This window comes from Sorex araneus, chromosome 4 (genome assembly GCF_027595985.1).
Source record: "Sorex araneus isolate mSorAra2 chromosome 4, mSorAra2.pri, whole genome shotgun sequence".
Lineage (NCBI taxonomy): Eukaryota > Metazoa > Chordata > Mammalia > Eulipotyphla > Soricidae > Sorex > Sorex araneus.
Genome location: NC_073305.1, coordinates 92,695,437 through 92,712,535, shown reverse-complemented (window position 1 = coordinate 92,712,535; position 17,099 = coordinate 92,695,437). Strand labels below are relative to the sequence as shown.

Genomic DNA, 17,099 nt, shown 5'->3' with positions numbered 1-17,099 from the left:
CACTAAAAAATAGTACTGGGCCCTCTAGGGAAATTGTACTATTTGTAAAGGCCTTGCACATAACCAACCCCGATTTGATCCCCAGCTTGCACATTGTCCCCTGAGCACAACCAGGAGTGATCCCTTAAGCATTTAGCTAGGAGTGTGTCCCCCTCCCCTGCCAAAAACAAAGGAAAAAAAGGAAATTTAGGATATACATTAGCTTAACAATACATCAATATATCACTAAGGCTGTCAAATCCCTAACAGATCATAACCCTATAATGAAGGGGTCTCAAGTCTTTTGCACAATATTCTTGTGGAAGGAGATGGGGAAAAACTTATCAAGAGTACAGAATTTGTGAATAAAAATTAAACAAGATAATAGTGATGAAATAACGTGCCATCATTTTACAGAGATGGCGAATAAAGTTCTTGCTAATTGGGGAACAAGATCTACCCTGACATAAACAGGAAAAGGCAAAGACCTAAATGCAAAGGCTCTGAGAATGGCACTGCTTGAGAGCTTCCAGCACCACACAACAGCTTAAATCGAGATGCCAATCCATAAAGGCATGCTTGCTTACTATGCACAATTTCTTAATCAGCAGTAACATAAAAATAAAAGTAGCACTACTAATGATAGTAAAACAAAACTTCATACAGACATTATGCTACATCCCCTGTATCAGTAGTTCTCAATTGAAGGTGATTATGCTCCCAGCAGTCAACACTGAGCCATGTATGAGACACTGATGAATTACACAAGGGGTGTGCATTCACTCACTGTGGGCATACTACTGGCATCCAGTACATATGCTATAATAGAACAAGGATGACCCACAGAAAAATGGTGCCAAAATTTTAAAATGACATTTATTAAACTTAGTCCTCACAATAATGCTGTCACTTAGTCCTCACAATAATGCTGTCTTAGAATCTTAATTATACACTCTCCCAAAAAGTGGAGATCAAGAAAAATGAATTATTTATAGTAAGTGGTGGAACTGCAATTCAAATACAAAAGGGTCTGAAAACTCATTGCATTTACTACTCTTCTTATAAAGTTAAATCCATAGAATGTTTATTAGGTCACAGGCACTGTATACTAAAAAACCCAAGTGTATGTTGTTTTTAAAGCAACATGACCATGCAATTAGTTGGGTACTATAATTACTCTCAATGTATAAATAAGGATGTAAAACTAGAAAACTTATACCCAATATTACAAAACAAGTGACAGAACTGGAACATAAAGATCAGTTCTCAACCATTATGAAAGGACAAAGTTAAATACTAACATACTTCGGGGGCCAGAGCAATATGTGAGTAGGGTGCTTGCCTTGCAACTGGCCTGCCAGGGATGGAACCCCCAGAACCTCATATGTTACCCTGAGCTCACCAGGAGTGACCCTGGAGCAGAGCCAAGTGTAAGGCCAGAGCATCACCAGGTGTGGCCCAGAAACAAAACAAAACAAAACAAAAAGGAAAGACTGCCCTTCCAGGATGGAATCAAGAAAAATCACTAAATGGTAAGCCATGATATAAGACAATAATACAAAACCTAACTCTACCTAGTCACCTGCTCCACGCATCCATTTCAATTCTGGTAGTTTCAATACTCAGAATGTTTGCAAGACTTCATAAAAAATAGCAAGAAAATACAACTTAATGATTTATCAGGAAAAAACTCTGCAATTCCACAGTGTCTGCTGTATTAATACCAAAACAAACTTGACAACCTAGGAAAAAATACACTATCAAGCAGAAACTAAACTGGCAAAAGCAGAAACACAATGACCAACAAGAAAGAACTTCAAAGTTTACAAGGGTATCTTCCGGACATTATCAGAAGCACTGACTTGGATTAACTAAGTTTTAAAAGGTAGAAAATATGTCATTATTAAAAGCAGAGCCTAAAGCTTGAGACGGCTCAACCTGTGTTGAGCCCTTGTTCCAGTCCCAACACAACATGGTCCCCCAAGTTGATTTGGGAGTACTAAACCCTGATCACTGCCAAGGGTGGGCCAAAACAAAAAACATAAAACTATAGCCAAAATAATAATAGCACAAGGTAATATGTACTTAGCATATACATGACAAGCCCCATACAAAGGATGTCATATCCATAAACTCAAATTCTTCACAACAACCCAGTAAATGCCACTATTATTTCTATTTCACAAATGAGCAAACTAAGGTCTAAACAAAAGAGAATATGCCCATGTTACATACCCTTTATATTAGAACTGTAATCCAGGCAGAAATGCCTGATTCTGTATTTCCAAACTACTATACTTTGCCAGAGGATACGACAGCTGCTACGGTATTTGCCTTGCAAGCTGCTGACCTGGGTTCAATCCCCTGCACCACATGTGGTCCCAAGTGACCCCTGAGCACCACCAGGTGTGGCCCCAAAACAAATAAAAATTCATAGATTAACTGCTATACTTTACATCCGTATATGCATGTTTTATTTTTTTAACATATCATTAAAGGTATCCTTCCAAAACAAATTATAAAATAAGCACTTTGTCCCACCTACACATTAAAAGACAAAATTTCTACCATAGTATGCATAATACAAAAATCATAGTTTTGGAACTTAACTATTAACTTCACAATTTATTTTAGAACATTTTCTTATGTCTAGGTCACGCAAATTATGAAGGCACTAAAAATTTTAATCACCCAAGGGGCCAGAGAAATAGTGCAGCTGGTAGAGCTCTTTTGCCTTGCAAGCATCTAACCTGGCTTTCATTCTCCAACCCCCATATGGTTCCCCCCAATCTGCCAGAATCGATTCCAGAATGCAGAACCCAGAAGAACCCCAAGCACAGTTAGGTGTGACTAAAATCAGAATAAAATCAACTCAGCTTTCATAAAATCTACCATGTCATTCAAAACTGATAAAATCTGTGCCACCAAGTTAAACTTTCGAATACGCTTAATTTTTTACTTAAGTATTCATTCATCTCCTTCACGGTACAAATGAAAAATATTTAATCTCCTGACCACAAACTATGTAAGCATAACCATGAATGGCAATAAATATCCAGTCTATGCATTTGCAACTCCTCAAATGATATAAAAGCTCATCTGTAACTCCTAAAGCTAATACAAAGATTTAACATCTAAGTCTGCAAACGGTTTCTCAACCTAGGCTATTTTCCTCAAGAGTAAACACAGCAGTAACTAGGCCTCAGGTATTTTGAATCAAACTAATACAGTACTTTTCCTTTGTAATGAAAGCAAGTATTTTCACTGCTCTGGGCTGAAAAGGTAGTATGTAGGTAAGGCGCTTGCCTTGCACACAGCAGACCCAGGTACCTTTTCCAGCATCCCTTATGGTCCCTGGAGCACCAGAAGTAATTCCTGAGTGCAGAGCCAGGAGTAACCCCTGAGCATCTCTGAGTGTGACCCAAAAAACTTTAAACAAAGAAAAAAAATGTATTTTCATTATTTAACAAAATGTAACAGTATCATAAACATAACAACTGGCACGTGACTTTTATAACTAAAAAAGCCTTTCCTCCTGAAAAGAATATTCCAGGATTCTTAAAGGCACTCCAAGGAGAAATAAAAGAGAAATAGATTCCTAGTTTACTGTTTCAGAAACGAAAGAAACCTAGCAGCCACTTGTCAGAAAGAATTCCAAGATGAGAATGAAAGTATTTAGAAACCAGCAAAAACATCAACTCCCTGACACTGATGAAACAATTATTGGCAATCCAGAAACTTGAGATGCTGATCAATACATATATTACTTCATTTTTAAAAAGGAAAAAAATCTTATCTACAGAAAGTTAAAAAGTAAATGGAAAAAAATCTATGTTTAAAAAAATTGCACATATAAGAAAGGAAAACATACAGCAGGCTGGGCACTTGCCTTGTACACAGATCAGACCAGAGTTCAATTCCCAGCATCTCTTATGGTTCCGTGAGCACTGCTAGGAGTAATCCCTGAGCATCGCTGGGTGTGGCCCACCCCATTCCCCAAAAAAGAAAGCAAAATGTATCAAAAGCATTGTACTACTATGTCATTACTTGGGACTGGAGCAACAGCACAGCGGGTAGGGCCCTTGCACACAAGGAACCCAGGTTTGATTCCCAGTATCCCACATAGTCCCCTGAGCACTACCAGGAGTAACTCCTGAGTGCAGAGCCAGGAGTAACCCCTGTGCATCGCCAGGAGCGATCCAAAAAGCAAAATAAAACCAAAAAACCTACTATGTCACTACTCTTTTAATACCCGCCGAAAATCAGAATGGTAAGCAAAATTCACTTACCAGTTTTCCCCAAAGTCTAAACTCTAAACACAATTTTGTAATAATGCAAATTGTGACTTGCAGCCTGTTGATGTTACCAATAAACTGTTATATAAATCCCAGATTATCAACCTTTCCTAGCACTTTCCAGCACTGAACAGCTTTATTTCAGCAATACAACTCTAAATGACTAACTTAAAGACAACACCCTTTCAATTTTTTAATCACAGAATTTACAATCAACCGGATACTATTTTCACCTATTTACACAAACCACTTCTCTTTGACTTGTCTGAATAGACAAGAGAAGTACACTATAGAATTAGGTAATGTTATAAGGTCTAACCCAATGGCATGAAATCAAATAACGAATTCAGTGTGGTAAGGAAGTTTAGCATTCTCCCCAAGGCACTAAAGCAGCATTATAAATTCCATTTTCACGTTATTCAATAAATGGACCTATAAAGCATGCTAAATACTGCGGGAAACTGATCCCTTTACTAATTAATTTGCTCTCCTTTATAGACAAGTCACCAATAGAGCTTATATATATATATATATATATATATATATATATATATATATATATATAACATAAGGTTTCAAATCCAAGACTGTAATTCCACACATTTGAAAAGTGGCCACCGGTGGACTGGGGATATGGTTTTGTGGTAGAGGCATGTTTTCCAAGGGTGAGGACCTGGGTTGGATTTCCAATACACATACATACACACAAACACACACAAACACACTTAAAGGCTAATTTAAGTGTAGAAGCAGTCATTCAGCAGCTTGAGATGAATTAACGGTGTGTCACTTGATCAGAGCAACATAACATCCAGAAATCCTCCCTTAAAATGGAGAAATGAACTGTGTGTGTTTGTAAGGAATAGAAATATAGGGAAAATTCACTGCGATGTTAGTCTAGAAGAATCAAGCAAGAAAAAAGAGAACGGCAGATTAGGAAAAGATCTAAGTGGCAGTAAAGATTAAAAATTAGTCTTTGAAATCATTTTTACACAACTTTTGAAAGAGGGTTACATGTGGAACGGGGACATAAATGTTTAAATGCTGCAAAGATTTCCTAGTTCTTTGGTTCGCATCTCTTTCTTACTACAAAAACACATCTAGAAACACTTTCATCGTTCCAAACACTTCATTCGAGAACGAAAAAAAAAAAAATGGTCAGAAATGAATGCGTAATGGAAGTGTCTTGAATACCAACCAGATTCGAAGAAAGGAAGAATCTGACCCCAAACTAGTAACTAAAAGCAACAATGTATCACCGCCTGAGTAGACAACTGCATCTCTTTTTTTTTTCCTCTCTAACATAAGGTAGCATTGTGCGTGGTTTTGGGGACTGCTTAATTGAGAAAGTTTCCTTTTAAATAAGTAACTCCACCGAATGAAGTTAGGATAAGGCGCTGCGGTCACTTACATCAACGCCCATCCGTGATCGCAATCTACAAATGATTCCTAAACAGCGCCTTATAACCATCTAATGAAACTGGCTCGATCATCGCGTCTCCAGAAAAGATCTTTTAAGAGTCCGGGATGGGAAAGGGTTATAGGAAAGGGAGCCGGCGAGGCATCGCCAAGAGAAAGAAGGGGCAACCCGACCGTGCACGGTATCAACATTCTCTCCCCTTTCTCCCCGCCCCCCACCCCCCCACCGTGTCAGGTGATCAGTTATTTAGCACCATTAACACGCACGGATCGACAAGTGGCTCATTAAATTACCCCGAGGAGCCCCCAGGCAGGCTTCTAGGCTTTTGCCTTTGCCAACTAAGCCAGAGGAGTCGACAGTTGGGGTCCCGAGCACAAAAGCGCGCGGTAGCGGGATGGATGGAGCGCCAACTCCTCTCTCCAAAAGCCGGGACCAACCAGGCTGGGCCTCGCGACTCGAGGCCGATCCCCGTTGCCCGGGTCCAGAGGCCCCAAAGCTCCTAGCTGGGGGTCTCCCTGGGAGGCCAGAGACCGTCAGGGTCGGGATGGGGGTGCTGGGGGGTGGGGTGGGGGGGGTCCCGTGGGGCGGGCCTTTCTGGCAGCGCCCGCCCTGCCTCCCGGCCTGCAAGATCCGCGCGGCGGCGGGGCACACTCACCCCGCGGGCCCGGGTGCAGAAGCCGCCGGGCCCCCCACACACACCCGAAGCCGCCGTCCCGACCCCTTCGCCGGCCGATCTCCCCGTCACGGCTCCCTCCCCACCCCCCGCGGTCCAAACGGTCCCCGGGGCGGGAGAGGTGCGGCCCCGGGGCAGGCCCAGGACGTTGCGCAAGAGGCCGGAGAGTAGCTCTCCGGGCTGGCGCGGGAGAAAGGCGCGGAGAGGCGGCGGGAGGGGCGGGGAGGCCCGCGGAGGCGCCGTGCGTGTGCAAGGGGCTGGGGGAGGGGAGGGGGCCCGTCTCCCTGGCCGCGGCCAGCGCCGCCACTCACCCAGCTCCGCCAGACGAGCGCTACCACTGGCAGCAAGAGGAAGATGGTGGCCGCCGCCGCCGCCGCCGCGGAGGAGGAGGAGGAGGAGGAGGAGGAGGAGGTGGCGGTGGAGAAGGAGGAGGAGGAGGAGGAGAGGAGGAGGAGGGGGCCGGCGGGTGCCGCGGCGAGGGGGTACGCGCAGGACGTCGGCGTCGCTGCCGCGGCCGCTTCCCCTCTCGGAGGCCCCGCGGCAGCTGCTGACGACACTCGTTCCCGACTTCCGCGCCGCCCTCCTTATCCTCGTTGCAGCCGCCGCCGCCCAGGGCCCGAGGGTCGCTCTCCTCGTGCGGACCGTGGGGCTACTCGAGACCCCGCAGCCATCGGCGTGCGGCGGCGGCGGCGGCGGCGGCAGCAGCGCGGGGGCTGGAGCGGGGCCGCGTCACGTGACCGCACTGTTTACCGTTCCCGGGGCCTGGGCCTGCGCCGCCGCCGCGCCTGCGCGCTGAGCGCCCTCCCGCGCCGCGCCTAGGCGCGGGCCCCGGGCCGCCGCGCGCGCCTCCGCGCCCCTCCCCGCCGGCTGCGGGCCTCCCCCTGCGGGGCCGTCTCCTTCTCTTCGCGGGAGGGAGCGCTCGGATGTTAGCGCTCGGAAATGGATCTTTTAGTGATGGCACAAATAGACTCTTCCCTCCCCCACCCACTTTTGATTCATTTGGGCCAGGGGTTCAAGGTCCAACCCCCTTCCTGAACCACCGCCACCCTTCCTTGGTCCCTGAAGAGTTGATCCACTTCAAACTACCGCTGCCGGGAAAGTTCCTGGTCTAAGTAGTTCTCGGAGTGTGCATGCAGGCCCCTCCGGGGGATACCCCCGAGGTCTTTCTAGGGATCTTTAATTCTTTTGCAACTGCATATGAAGAAAACCAAATTTTCTTCCTCTCCTTCAACCAAAACTACATATATTAACCCACTTAATGCAGAAGCAGATATGACAACCTGTCTCTTACTAAGTCAGACACTGAAGAAATCTAAGAAAAGTAGAATACCACTCTTGTTGGAAATAGTATTTTTATTTCTATGATGATAATGGATTTTGTCTATAGGGGGAGTGTTGGGCCACACCCAACTGTCTTAAGACTTACTCCAGGCTCTGTGGTCAGGGATCACGCTGGTGGTGCTCAGGGGACCATTTGTGGTGCCAGAGATCAAACCCGGATCGGTTGCATTCGAAGCAAACGCCCTACCTCCTCTATCTGACATTAGAGAGTGTTAATTTATAAGTGCTTTATCTTCTTTGGTTTAATTTCTAGGACAGCCAACACCTGTAGATGCAAGATAAATCATATATGCTACTGGCAGTCTTTCAAATATATTTTTGTATGTCTCCTGGAACCAAAAAGTGAAAATCTCTAGTCTAAATTATGTACTTCCTGAATCTCGGACTGATATCCATCTCAGCGCTAACTAAGCACTGTCGTCATTGTTGCTACTCTTCACCCTGACCAAAATGGGCCCCTTAAGAAAGGAATGGTGACTTTTATCAATCTCAACACTATGTTAGTGAACACTAATAGTAGCCACTAAAGAGTGATAGCCAACACCTGCTATGTCTTAAAAACTTATTGCATTAAGCAGCATACCCACCCCACAGCTATCACAGGCAATGCTGGGAGATGTGGAATAACGGCTTCCAGGCATGTGATGAAGATCTTCCCAATCCTCTGGTTTCTCAACTCCTAGTGCTAAAATGCTCAAATGAGATTTTGACTGTCCTGTTGGAACCCAAGAATGCCATTCCCTGCCTTGATTCATCAATTCTTCAAAACTTGGCTACACAATTAATTTCTTAGTCAAAGGAAATAGGGAAATAGAAATCAAACATTTTCTTTCACCCGTAATGTCTAGGGTGAATTGCAGAAGAATAACCTCTCTACTGTCTTTTGAATCACAAAGTAAAATTTGAAAGAGGCATTGTGGGGGCTGAAGACATAGTACAGTGAGTGCATGCCATGCCTGACTCCATGAGAGCCACCCAAATTTGATCCCCAGCATCCCAAATAGTCCTCTGAGCAAAGAGTCAGAAGTAGGCCTTGAGCACTGCCAGATGTGGCCCCTTACAACAAACAAACAAAAGAGACATTATAAAACTGTGCGTTTTATTTGGTGCGCTGAAGTCAGTTTTTATAGCATTTTTATTGAGGTACATTTTTAAAACTGAGATGTTTGCTATAAGCAGATACTAATAAAGGAATTTGATATAATAGAGCTCAAAATGGAAAATCATTAATGGAAAATAGATGATCTGGGGTTAATTAGAGAAATTCTTATAAATATTTTTCATGAAGATAAAAAGAATGCATATAAATCATGTTTGTCACATTTACAAAACAAATATTTTTGAATTTTATTTTATTTTTATAAAGTTGTTCATGATGATTTATTGCATTCAATATTCCAACACCATTGCACCTTCCCACCACATATTATTTCCAATTTTCCCAACCACCACTGAAGCCTACACCAATAGCAGGCCATAAATAATTTATTTTGTACCGCTTGTTATGAATAATTTGCTAAAGATTATCCAAAAATATTTTTTTAGAAGGAATCATGTGAAGATTGTTTTATCTCAGCCTGGAGCAGTTAAGTCCTTGTATAAGAGATTATTAACATTATGTTACAGGTTAAGTCTTGTGTGTTAATATTTTCTTAACCAAGATTGGTTGCTTTCTACTTTACGTCCCATCCAATGTGATATGCTACTCCTGGTATATTAAGTGGTGTTGAATATGAGATGTCACTCAGCCAAGGATGCAGCCGCATGCTCCAGGAATTCTACAATTTTGAGTAGGGTGATACGTTGGAGTTAAATTATTAATTCGATGGTGAATTTGGGGTCTGGAGACATCTGCAGTTTGTTGATCTCTTCCAAGATTTATTTATGAGTCTCTGAAATATGACCTGTTATGAGCTTATATGAGCTTATATGAGCTTAATGAGCTTATATGGTGCCAGAGGCAGTCCATGGCCATGACTGCCAAGCTCCTGGAACAATAGGGAGATGGGGGAGGTTGCCCATCCCTGACTCCATGAGAGCCTGAAAATTTGGATCACAAACCCCACATACCCGAGTTTTTCAACAGATTCATTCCTGCATGAGACATCCTGAGCCTGTGGAGTCCAGCCATGAGCATGGTGGCAATTGGATTATGGAGGTTTTCTGGGGCTACTGTGGTTCTGGGTGAGTGGTGGGCTCACTCGCCCCCTTCTGTGGTGCCTTGGATGAGACTCAGCCTAGTGTGGGGTCTAAGGCATCTCTGCAGCTTGTTGATCTCTTTTGAGATTTATATGAGTCTCTAGATCATGAACACTAGGCCTTCTTAAATGAGTAAAATACAATGCTAAAGTTGCATTGCATTAATTCCCTTATGTACTCATGGGCCTATTTGTTGAAATTGCTACAGACAACCTAGTACAATAGAATCTTTGTAGATATTGTGGAAAGGAGTGGAAAATGTTGCACTTCTTACAAAAAGTAACTAAACTTCATTTAAAGAGACAAAGAATCATGCAAAAAAATAAAATAGCAAAAAAAAGGTGAATGACAACAAACCATTTGAAAGACTTTCAGAGGAAAGCACAAGAAGAAATTAATCAAAAAATGGAATAGGCATTAAGTGTTATCAATTCAAATGGAGAGATGAAAAATATTTATTTAAAATCTCTGTAGAAACTGCATCATAATCATGATTTATTATCAGATTTTCTTTTTTGGAAAAATTTTCACTTTGACATAATCCCAAAGCTCCTATTGCTTACATTCCTTTTCAAATATATGCAGTTTTCATTTCACTTATGCCAGAACTACTCACTTGCCTGCAGCTATCAGCATAATTTTTCTTGTAATACTTACCTTGACCTGACCATGTAGACTCTTACTTTCTAACATTTCCTTAAAACAGTAGAGTGTCATGGGCCAGAGTGATAGTAGCAGAGCAAGTGTTTGCCTTGTGTGTGGCCAACCCACGTTCAATCCCAACACCACCTATGGTTTCTGAGCACCAATCCAGGAGTGATCTCTGAGCACCGCACCAGGAACAAGCCCTGAGCACAACTGGGTCATGGTCCTTTCTTTGGATAAGTAATGATCTCCTCAAGTTGATGTCTAAAAAACATGGACTGGAGCGCTTTGGGGAATTCAAGTCTTCACACGTGAAGGGGCAAATGGAAGCTTCATTTCCACGGAATGACCACAAGCATCTCACCACAAATATTAGCAACTCACTTTCTAGTAAGAATCTTTTCCAGAGAAAGAGGCATGTCACACCATGCAGAACCACACTGAGAAGCCAGGTTTGATCAGGAGCCTGGGAGGTTACCACCAAGCATGACCCAAAACAACTGTGTTTTTGACAGGAAACTGCTTGAGATTAGTCAATCTCAATATGATCAGCAGACTCTGGAACACAGAAGTGGTCTCTAGTCATCTGGTTCCTGGCTCTGCCTGATGTGGGGAGAGGATGGAAGGACCACATAAAGAAGGTGATTTGAAGAAAAGTTCTGCAAAACAAGAGTTTCTGTTTGTTAAAAAGTCCCCGAGCGGACCTGAGCACTACTACAGTGGGGTTGGACATTCTCCTGACATGCGGCCGGGCTGTAACTCCGGTACCACACAGGGTCAGCCCCCAAACTCCACCAGGAAGGATCCCTGAGCCAGAGCCAGGATAAGCCTTGAGTACCACCATGTGTAGCCCCAAAGCAAAACAGATAAAAACTGCATTTGAAGGCCAGAGCAATAGTACAGAGGATAGGGGCCTTAACCTTGCATATGGTAGACCCAGATTCAATCGCTGGCACCACGTATGGTCTCCTGAGCACCCCCAGAAATAATCCCTGAGCAGTCAGGAGTAAGCCCTAAGCATCACCAGCTGTGATCTCCCCCCAAAAGATAATTAAGAAAAAGATGTTTGTAATTACTGAAATAGATATTCCTACTCTGTTCACTAAAAATAGAAAAATTTTGAGTTCTAACTTCACTAAACGGACTGGAGCGATAGCACAGCAGGTAGGACATTTGCCTTGCACGCAGCTGACCCAGGTTCAATTCCTCCACCCCTCTCGGAGAGCCCGGCAAGCTACCAAGAGCATCTCGTCCGCACAGCAGAGCCTGGCAAGCTACCTATGGCATATTCGATATGCCAAAAACAGTAACAAAAAAAAACCAGTAACAACAAGTCTCACAATGGAGACGTTACTGGTGCCCACTCGAGCAAATCGATTAACAACAGATGACAGTGCTACGACAGTGCTACAGAACCAACTTCATTAAACAGGAAATATTTTTTTTTAATTTAAGGGCTTTTCTTTTTTGATTTTCCTTTTGCTTTGAGGACACTCCCAGCAGTGCTCAGGTCTTATTCCTAGCTCTTCACTCAGAGATAATTCCTTGTGGGCTCAGGGCACCATATGGGATGCCAGGGATCAAGTCTGAGTCAGCCATACAACAAGGCAAGCGCTCCACCCCCTGTGATATCTCTCTGGTCCCAACTATCAAGGGATATTATCATATTTTCTTTGTAAAAATAGTTTTACTTTTATTGGTGGTAGGGGAGCAGGCATATTGAATAATGCTTAGGGTTTGCTCCCATGTAGGCAGCCATGAAGTGTCAGGGATTGAATCCCGGGCTCCCACGTGCAAATCCACCTCTCTAGCCCTGAAATAATTTGGAGAAGAGGGTCTGAACCACACCACTCAGTGCTCAGGATTCACTCCTTTGTTCGTGCTCATGAGACCATATGTGATGCATTTGAACAAGGGCCAGCTGCATGCAAGGCAAGCACCTGACCCATTGTACTATCTTTATGGTCCCTAAAATAATTTTTTTATTATCTTCAGAGCTGAAATATGTCCAGCCAGATAGCAAGTCATTTGCTCCTGAAGTATATCAGATTCTCTGGTGCTTTAGTATCTTCTGGCCTTTGAAAGCATGCTGTCTATCAGAAGTGCCCTCTCTCTCTACTCCAGGTCAAGTGAAGTCTGAATGAATGTCTCTGTGCCAGCTGCTGTTAAAGCATTTACCAGGCCGCATTGTAATTGTCCACTGGCCCATCGTTTTCACTCTTTTGAGGCCAGGAACAATACCTTATAGATGTGAAATTCATTTGCCTTGTACCATAATGAATAGAGGATCAAATAAATGTAATTGTCGGGTGGCAGGTAGAAAAATGTAGAAAGCTGAAAGAAGGTAATACAAGTAGTGCAAGAATTGGTCAGAAAATTGCTGTCTTGGTTCCCTTTCAAATAATTTAGAATTGCTGAAACCTTCAAAGGTGCTTTCATGCTGCACCTCAAGCGTCATGCAGGGACATGTTTTATTTTACAGCTTGACCTAGCTCTCTAAGCACCTACCCACTCACACACCCTGCCCTAAGGTCTGGTATCCTGTAAAAGTTTTTTTCTCCCTGGAATGGGAAAATGCACTTTTCATTCATTGTTTGCACTTTTCATTCATTGTTTTCTGCTGAAAGCCTGAGGGCCTGGGAACCCTCTTTGAGGAGGGGGGAGGGGAATAGATAATGTGAGAGAAGGGAGGAAGTGATTAAAAGATCTGGAGGTAGGAATTCACATCTCAGTTCCATGAACATTAGTACAAAGAGCTCAGTTTCTTTTGACCACAGTTTTAACCTCATATTTAAGAATGAAACCTTTTGTAGCTATTCTGAACTAGGACAAGTGTTTCTCAAAACAGAAAGTATTTTCAACAGAAAACCCCATCAAGGATCCGAGAGGTAGTACAGGTGTTTGAATGTTTGTCTTCCACACAGCAAAACTTGGTTCGGTTCTGTGGCCCTCTATATATCTCCCAAGCCCAGCCAGGAATGATCCCTGAGTGCAAAGATGTTGGGCCAAATTGCCGCATTTGGCCCTGAAATAAACTGCCCTGCACTGTCCTCCCGTTGTTCATTGATTTGATCAAGCAGGCACCAGTAACGTCTCCATTGTGAGACTTGTTGTTCCTGAAATAAAAACAAACCAAAATAACAAAAGTAATTACAAAATAAAATGAAATTTATTTTGTTCTAAAAATAAACAAAGTTTATAAAAATAAAGTTTATTTACAAAAATCAACAAAAATTAATAATATACTTCAGTGTCAATGTTACCTGCCTACTTGAAATTTTTCTCTGGTTCTCCAAAGAAAGATAATAAAATCCAAAAATATTAATAGGTACATTAAGATCCTTTAAAATGAATCTTTATGGGGCTGGAGTGATAGCACAGCGGGTGGGGCGTTTGCCTTGCACGTGGCCGAACTGGGTTCGATTCCCAGCATCCCATATGGTCCCCCAAGCACCACCAGGGGTAATTCCTGAGTGCAGATCCAGGAGTGACCCCTGTGCATCGCTGGGTGTGACCTAAAAAGAAAAAAAAAATTTAAAAAAAACTCAATAACATGCAGGGCTACAGAGACAGTTGTTTGCTTGCGTGTGACTGACCCTGGTTCAGTTCCTGGCACTACATATTGCCCTTCAAGCACCACCCAGAGTGATTCCTGGACCCAGCTGGGTATGTCCCCACCCCATGAAATCCATAATATGTAATAAAAACATCTTTTTAAAAATAGTAATTCTAGAACCAGTGAGATAACACAATGTGCTAAGCAAAAGCTTTAAATAGGAAAGTCAGGGTTCAGTGCCATTACTGCATGGTCCCACAAACACCAGCAAACTGACTCTCCAAGCACAGAGCCAGATCTAGAGCCCTGAGCACCACCAGATGTGACCGCAAAGCTTAAAACGAACAGAAGTCTTCTGTGAAGGTGGCTGAGGACATAGCTCAACAGCAAAAGCACCTGCCATGTAATCCCAAGGCCAGGAGTTTGATTCCCAGTACCAGCCACATGCATGGAACATGTTTCCCTGACTGGGAACACAGCTCTGCTGTATGTAAAAGCCAGTGCCGCAACAAAGTTCAGTCTTCAGTTCCCCATGGGGAGGTATGTGACAGCACTGTAATTAAAGTATTGAATGCCAGCAAGTTGGTATGCAATAAGCACAGTTAAAGGTGTGTGATCCATATATAGCAAAGACCACAAACAAATGTGTTGTGTGTAAGCATGCACAAGCCCAGTTATTGCAATAGCAACCACATTGGAGGGAAATTTCCCTCCGTGTTATCATGTAGCTCTGCAACATTTGAAGGTTACATAGGTTACAAGCTTAGCATTATTTCAAGAGGATATTTAAACATTTAATCAGCTCCAATTCCTGAACATTTTGAATGTTTCCTCTGAACTACTAAGTCCTTGGGATGACCTCATGAACAGAGTCTTTGCTTTCTTCCTTTTGGAGATCTCAATAATTTGCCACTCCTCTGTACTTTATTATCAGAGGAACTGCCAGTCTAATCTCTTTCCTTTTATTCGATTGCCTATATTCCACGTACATAATCTTTCTCAAAGGCCAAAGTTAATTTAACGATGTAACTCTGCTTATACATCTGCCTTTCAAAGTTCTACAAAACCAACATATAGCAATCCTGCTTTATTGGCATAATTAATAAGATTATGTATCATCTGATCCCAACTCACTGGTGTCTTTCTTTTTCTTTGTGTGATCTGGTCACTAAATTCTTCATAATTCACAGATACAATCTCATTTTCCTTCCTTTGCACATGCTGCCACTTCTGCTGAAAACCCCACCTGCCAAACTCAGATGTTTGGGAACTCTTGCTCCTGTATCTCCTTCCTTCAGCAGAGTGCTTGACTTCTGCTTTGCATCCAGTTCACACTTCTAGGGCATACTCCTTAGGCTGCTGTTTTCCCCATTGGAATTTGAGTTCTTGAGAGCCAAGGATGCTTCTGCGGTCCTGTCTGCCTTGCAAGTTCAAGCTTAGTCAGGCCCTGCGATGGTATGGATCATACCACCCCAGAACCTGAATGTGATCCCAGTGGCTTTGCTGTCTGGTATCTCTAGTACCACAACAGAAAATGGCAACTATCTCCAGTGCACAACCAAAAACCATGCAAGTGCCACAGCTAATGTATGTGACCCCAGTGAGCACTCCAGCTAAACTGTGGGAATGTCACAACCAAGTATGCGACCCCTGAGCATTGTAGAAATAACAGTGAAGGTGAGAAAAGAGAAAAATTAACTAATAAGCAGAACATTTAAACAATAGTCTTTTAATTCTTGGAGGGTGGAGTGTCACTTCATGTACCCTGTGTTGTTTGACTTAATTGGTTAATGTGGTCTATGCAGCACTGATTTTTCTACAATATTTTTTGGTTTTCTGAATTTTCTTTAAAACATAAGTGTATGTGTAGGATAATATGGGATTTGTCCTTTTAGCCTTGCTGCAGGGAACTTAGTTTACCTTAAAGCAATGTCCTTTCTGTATGGACACAGGAAGACAGTTAATAATATGCTTTGTAACTTGGGAGCCAATTGACTCCAATAACATTTACTCCCGGGCATCTGCTTTCTCAACTCAGTTGCCCTTAGTTCCTAGCACCCCAAAATCAGGGTCCCGACGAGGGACGGACTGGACCCAGGGCAAGCTGTGAGCTACCCTGGCATCGAAATGAGCCAGGCGAGAGCGCCACAATACTCAACTATAAGTTGAGAGCATGGTGATAGACAAATGTTGTCATGATCCAAAAGTAACAACAACACTAGGACCCTGCTGGGGTTAGGAAGACTAACCTGGCCTGAGGACTGTGGTCTGGAATATGTAGTGAATGTCCTCAGGAAGAACCAAACTTTAAGTCTGATATATATCTTACTGTGCTCATACAGAATGACATTGCTAGAAATATTAGAAGTAAGTTTACTATAACTATTTAAGTGGATTACTAGCTGAGGAAGGAAGAAAGGGACACACCCTGACACACTCTTGTTTGGACCCCACCCTTGAACAGATCTCCCAGTAATCTCCTTAGATGAGATTTTGTTAATCTCCTTGAGAAATGGTCTTACCCCTCTTTGTTGATTTGTTAATGCTCAACCCACCTTTGTGTCACCACCCTATGTAATTTGCTATATAAACTAAGACTGTGGGGTAAGACAAGGGAGACAGAAGACAGAAGAGACAGAAGAAGACAGAAGACACAGGAAGGGGAGACACACAAGAGGACACGGAGAAGAACAGAGAAGATGACAGAAGCAGAGACAGAGAGAGGTCTGAAGAGACCAGAGGAGAGACGACAGAGACAGAGACAGAGACAGAGGCAGAGAGACAGGCAGAAGAGAGCACAGCGGCACACACAGAAGCAGAGCACAAGGTGGAGCCATCCTGATCTGGTCCATACACAGCGGCTCGAGAACACTGAACGCTAGTGAGAACACCGAACGCTAGCGGCGTGTGCGAGAGACAACTGTCCGAGTGCCCTGGACAACAGAACAACATGACACATCATTGCATCTCCCCCTCCCTCGAGCGCTGCCT

General features: G+C 43.2%; 1 protein-coding gene across 3 annotated transcripts in view; it reads right to left on the bottom strand.

Annotated features, from left to right (window-relative positions):
* The window catches only part of PHF3 (PHD finger protein 3), an 87,483-nt gene extending 80,667 nt beyond the window's left edge, over positions 1 to 6,816 (bottom strand). Inside the window, exon 1 of one of the 3 annotated variants that reach the window (XM_055135141.1) lies at positions 6,679 to 6,816. The gene's annotated coding sequence lies outside the window, so the exon portion shown is untranslated. Of the gene's footprint in view, positions 1 to 6,349; positions 6,366 to 6,678 lie in introns of those variants that run through there. The other 2 variants (XM_055135142.1, XM_055135143.1) reach the window with 2 other exon arrangements.
* Between the last annotated feature and the right edge of the window lie 10,283 nt (positions 6,817 to 17,099).